Source organism: Macrotis lagotis, chromosome 8, assembly GCF_037893015.1.
Source record: "Macrotis lagotis isolate mMagLag1 chromosome 8, bilby.v1.9.chrom.fasta, whole genome shotgun sequence".
Taxonomy (NCBI): domain Eukaryota; kingdom Metazoa; phylum Chordata; class Mammalia; order Peramelemorphia; family Peramelidae; genus Macrotis; species Macrotis lagotis.
In genome coordinates this window covers 104,140,471-104,146,719 of record NC_133665.1, presented here as the reverse complement: position 1 = coordinate 104,146,719, position 6,249 = coordinate 104,140,471, and the positions used below count along the sequence as shown (strand labels likewise).

Sequence of the window (6,249 nt, the reverse complement as noted above, 5' to 3'; positions counted from 1 at the left end):
CGGAAGGTGGAAGAAAATTTTGTAATTTAAGAATATATATGTGCATATGGATGGGAAAAATCAAGATGCTACTCAAAAAACCCCTCATATCTACCCTTTGACCTAGCAATACCACTACTAGCTAAGAATTGAGACAAATGATGACTTAATTGACCATCAGAACAATTTTAATGTGTGAAGGGAAAATCTTAAACTTTCTGTCCAGAACAGAAAACAATTTCTATTTATAAACAATAACCAATGCTACTAAGTTTGTTTCCCAAAGAGATAGAAGAAAAAGAAAGGGTCTATACAAAAATAATTATCGCAGTTTTTTTTTTTGTTCTGGCAAAGAACTGAAAACTGACAGGATGCTCATCTATTGGGGAATGATTGAATAATTTGTGGCATCTGATTTGGATAAAGAACTATTGTGCTATAAGAAATGACCTGGGGGAGGGGGATGTTTCAGAAAAACAGCAAGAATTATATAAACTGATGCAAGGTGAAGTGAGAAGAATCAAGAGATCATTGGGCACAGTTGTAATGATGATCAACTATGAAAAATTTGGTTACTCTGATCAATATAATGATCCAAGAAAATTCCAAAGGAGTCCTGATGAAAAATTTTATCCTCATCCAAAGAGAGAATTGATGAACCTTTTGTATAAATTGAAGTAAAGTTTTTTCACTTTCTTTAGTTTTTATATGGTTAATATAGAAATGTGATCTGTGTGATTTAACATGTGTAAATGATAACATTTTTCTTGCCTTCTCAATAGGTAGGATAGGGGTGAGAGGGAAGAAGATAATTTAAAATAAATAAATAATAAAATTGTAAAAGAAATTTCTGGCTCTTATCTTCCATAGCCAAGCCAGTTCTAGCTGTTCCTTGAGGAGTTTCTTCTCTATTGCCATCAATTAGAGCCCCACTTATATTAACAATTGATAAGCTCTTACAAAAGAGATATTTACTTCCAGGACAGAGCAAGGACAAAGTATACTTTCTCCCCACCACCTCAAGGACATATCATTAGCTCAGTTCCTATATGACAATGGTTCTATCAAATTCATATCCAGTTGGGACCTGATATTTGAATGAATCTTCCTGTTACCTTTGGCAGCCATGGGTCAGAAATTAATTCCCTAAGGTTACTTACTCTTTAAGGAATCAATTCTGATTTTTCTGTAAAACTTAGCATGGCAAATGATTCTTGGATTCCTGTAATATCTTTTAACCTTCAGGAAATCATTAGGCATTGTGAGAAAAATAAAACAACTCGAAACAGAGCATTCTAAAAGACTGAGGCAGGATAAATTGATGAAGCTTCTGGAGTCAGTATAACAATATTCTATTCCACAATTACCTATCTGAATTTAGTGATATAATGTCTATCCACATGCCATAATCTATCCAAGGTAATTCCATTCCAGGTTAGTAAATTCTTTAGGGAGATAGGGACATGCTACCCTAGACCCTTATTCCCAACCTTGATTATACTATTTTTTCAAGAAGGCTGTTAATTGGATGGATGATTTGTACCACTTTCTTTATTTTTTCTGTCACAAAGGAAGTCCTGTAGGTTTTATTAATCTAAGATTGTTGGGCTATGAAGGAGTGAAGAAGAGGGATCAATTCAGTTGTCTATTACTCTGGGATACCTGAGCAAGGCTCAGGGGTCATGATCTATGCCTTCCAATCCCAGATCTTAGTCTCCAATCTGTCTGCTACATCCTAATTAGGTGACATTTAGGACATCACTTTAACCCTCAGTTTCCCCATTTGTAAAAATTGAAGTATATTTGGTCTTGCTAAAAGGTTCTTTTCCAGATCTGCTATTTCTTTTCATCACTAAATTCTTTTCATGTATCCAAATCCTGAGTAGAGATGGGGTTAGGAAATTTGGGTTCTCCAGAGGTAGAGAAGGCAAGATGATCTTGGTGGGGAGAAAGAACTCAACTGGGTTGATTAGAAGGATCCTATGCCTGGGTTCCTTTGTAGGGTGTGGGTAGGACTGGAGGTTGAACTGGGCACTCTTCCCAGGGGTGTGGGGGGAGTTTTGTCAATGTTTCTTCTGAATTTCATTTAAGATCCAGGTCTGGTACGGACACAGGTTAGTGTAAACACCAGGAAATGACTTCAGAGCACAATGTTCAATGCCCCAAGACACAAGGCCCTGCAGGGCGCCATTGCACACCAATGGGCCTCCAGAGTCACCCTGGCAAGAATCCTTTCCAGGTTCCCCAGCACAGACCATGCCCGAGGTGATGGCTTTCCCATAAGCTCTTTTGCATTCTTGCTCAGATGAGATACGGAGGGTCACACACTGGAGGGCATTGGGATAATGGACAAAAGGACTGGAAATGGTACCCCAGCCAGACACCAGGCAGGTGGTCCCAGGCCTGGCACAGTCTTTGGCCAGTTGAATGGACCGAACTTTGTTAGTCAGATTCACTGGTTTCTCCAGGTAGAGCAGCATAAGGTCATGGTTTTTGGTTTTGGTGTTGTACTTGGGGTATGGTACCTTCTTTTACCACATTCACCCATTTCTGAGAGGACTCCTGGTAAATGAGATTGTGTTTTCCCAAGAATGCTCGAAGGTTCCAGTTGAAACAGTGAGCTGCTGTGAGGACCCAGCGATTAGGCAACAGGACAGCCCCACAGTGAAAACTGTGACTGACGTACAGTGTGACCTGCCAGGGTTGGGAGTGAGGGACACATGCTTGACCACCAATGATCTTTCCCTCATTCCTGAAGTTACCTGGAAGGTCAGCTGGAGCTGGAATGGCAGCAGGGACCCACAAAAGAAGCAGTATTAACAGGGGCAACATATCTGAAGTGGATGCCAAGGTAGGGTGGGGAGAGGTCAGTGGAAGACAGGTATCCCGAAGAGAAGACACAGCTTAGTTTCTGGAGGAGGTGGGAGAAGAGAGCCAGCTGAGCCCCAGGAAGGGGTGTCTTGAAGACAAAAGCAGTCCAGAAGGAGGTCTTTTCCTGGAGTCTCTGATTTGTACCACTTTCAACTCCAAGTTATTTTTCTTTTAATTCTTTTTTCCATTTTTTATTTCATTATTTGTGTCTTGGTTCCATTTGGTAATTGATTCACTATCCTCTTGTTTTCCATGTTTTAAAAATACCAGTTAATGGGAAACAATCTTTACAACTAATGTTTCTGACAAAGGACTCATTTCTAAAATATACAGAGAACTGAGTCAAATTTTTTTTTTAAAAAAAAGCCATTCCCCAATTGATAAATGCTCAAAGGACATGCAAAGGCAATTTACAGATGAGGAGATCAGAGCAATCCATAATCATATGAAAAATTGCTCTAAATCATTACTTATTAAAGAAATGCAAATTAAAGCTTCTCTGAGGTACCACCTCACACCTCTCAAACTGGCCAATATGACCAGAAAGGATAATGATCATTGTTGGAAGGGTTGTGGGAAATCTGGGACACTATTACATTGTTGGTGGAGCTGTGAACTTATCCAACCTTTCTGGAGAGCAATTTGGAACTATACCCAAAGGGCAACAAAAATGTGCATACCCTTTAATCCAACAATACCACTACTAGTTCTATACCCTGAAGAGATGATGAAAAAAGGTAAAATCATCACTTGTACAAAAATATTTATAACAGCCCTATTTGTGGTGGCAAAGAATTGGAAATCAAGTAAATGTTCTTCAGTTGGGGAATGGCTTAGCAAACTGGTATATGTATGTCATAGAACACTGTTATTCTATTAGAAATCAGGAGGGATGAGAATTCAGGGAAGCCTAGAGGGATTTGTATGAACTGATGCTGAGTGAGATGAGCAGAACCAGAAAAACACTGTATACCCTAACAACAACATGGGGGTGATGATCAACCTTGATGGACTCAGGGCGGCTAGGTGGTGCAGTGCATAAAGCACCGGCCCTGGAGTCAGGAGTACCTGGGTTCAAATCTGGTCTCAGACAATAATTACCTAGCTGTGTTGTCTTAGGCAAGCCACTTAACCTCATTTGCCTTGCAAAAACCTAAAAAAAAAAAACCTTGATGGACTTGCTCATTCCATCAGTGCAACAATCAGGGACAATTTTGGGCTGTCTGTAATGGAGAATACCATCTGTATCCAGAGAAAGAACTGTGGAATTTGAACAAAGACAAAGGACTATTACCTTTAATTTAGAAAAAAGCTGGCATCTTATTGTCTGATCTTGCTATCTCTTATATTTTATGTTTTTCCTTAAGAATATGACTTCTCACCACATCAATTTGTATCAATGTATACCATGGAAACAGTGTAAAGAGTGGCAAATTGCCTTCTGTGGGGTGGGGGGAGTAAGATTAGGGGGAAAATTGTAAAACTCAAAATAAATAAAATATTTATAATTCAAAAAATACCAGTTAAAATGAGCATTTTCACATACCTGGTTAAAGAGAAGGAAAGGACTTTACACAAAATTCAAGGTATTCTATTGAGTTTGCCCTTTTATATAAGTATTTAAATAGCTTTCTTACTGATCTCAGAATCCTTCTTGGCTCCCTTCTGTTCTATTATTTGGGGAGAGGAAAGAAGAAGGTTATTATTCTTCTAAAGCCCCTCAACATCCTATACCACCTCCAAGCAAATTTTTAAAAATTTTTGCATATTTATCTTATCTACATGTATGTATGTATGTATAGTCTACGAAAGCAAATTCATTATTTTTTTTCTTTTTTTTTTCCAAGGCAAATGGGGTTAAGTGGCTTGCCCAAGGCCACATAGCTGGGTAATTGTAAGTGTCTGAGGTCGGATTTGAACTCAGGTACTCCTGACTCCAGGGTCAGTGCTTTATCCACTGTGCCACCTAGCTGCCCCCAATTCATTATTTTTTCCAAAGGAAACTTGAGATACATAAATTTAGAGAAAATACCCGGTTGTTCACCTGGACTATTTGTGCCCAACCTGTGGTAGAGCATTCTGAGTTGGTCTGATCAGCCACAGTTGGGCACCATGTAATTTGTTTCAATGATGTTGTTTTGATCTTTTTCGATAACTAAGGATAAGAACCAACCATACCTATATCCTCTAAGTATAATCCCTTCAGTTATATTAAATAGAAAAATTAACTATCCTAAAAGAAATACAATTCTCAAGAGTTACAAGTGTTATTTTCCTTTGTAAGGTGGATGCGATCTAATGTTCTTGAATAGTATTTATTTACTTTTTCATGCACCTATTGAGTCTTATATGTGAAGATTAAATTTTCTGTTCAGATCTGATCTTATCAGAAAATTCTGGAAGTCTTGTATTTCATTGAAGATCCATTTTTCCTCTGACAGAATATGATGAATTTTGCAGGATAGTATATTGTTGGTTGTAATTCAAAGTCCTTTGCTTTCTGAAATATCATATTCCAGGTCTTTTTCTGGAGGTATTCTGTGTATTCTTGATCTAGTTTTTAGGATAGTTTTCCATGATGATTTCTTGGAAGATATTTTCCTAGCTCTAATTTTGATAGATTTTTGGTAGATCAATAATTTATAAATTAGATCTTCTGGATTTATTTCACAGATCATTTGTTTTTTTCTAAAAGGTACTTTAGGTTCTCTTCAATTTTTTCAGCCATTTGGTGTTGCTTAATGGAATCTTGTTATCTAATAGATTCATTAGTTTCTATTTGTACAATTCTAAATTTTAGGGTTTTATTTTCTTTAGTTAGCTTTTGTGTTTCCTTTTCCAGTTGGTTAATTTTATTTTTTGCTGAGTTGCATTCCCTTTCCAGTTAGTAGGGTTGACTTTTAGATGAGTTGCATTCCTTTTCTAGTTGGTTGATTTTATTATTTGATGATTTATATTCTTTTTCCAGTTGGTTATTTTTACTTTTAAAGGAGTTGATTTCTTGGGTGAATCTTTCATAATTTTCCTGCATGGCTCTCATTTTTTTTCCCATTTTTTCCCTTCCTCTCTTTGGTTTTTAAAACCATTTTAAAGCTTTTCTATGAAGTTTTGGATTTGAGTTCAATTCAAAAACTCCTTTGAGATTTCCTTGTAGGTAATTTGTCATTGCTTCTTCCTTCTGAGATGGCATTTTTATCATCCCTCTTTGAGTAGTAGCTGTCTATGGTTAGTGCTTTTTTTTTTTTAAATAAGGAAATGGGGTTAAGTGACTTGCCAAGATCACACAACTAGGTAATTAATAAGTGTCTGAGGTCAGATTTGAGCTCAGGTCCTCCTGACTCCAGGGCAGGTGGTCTATCCACTGTGCCACTTAACCTGCTCCCACTTTTGGGGTTTTTT

General features: G+C 37.5%; 1 pseudogene; it reads right to left on the bottom strand.

The window, feature by feature from the left end:
* Positions 1-2,042: 2,042 nt before the first annotated feature.
* LOC141496523 (kallikrein-14 pseudogene) overlaps positions 2,043-6,249 on the bottom strand; it is a 4,806-nt pseudogene continuing 599 nt past the window's right edge.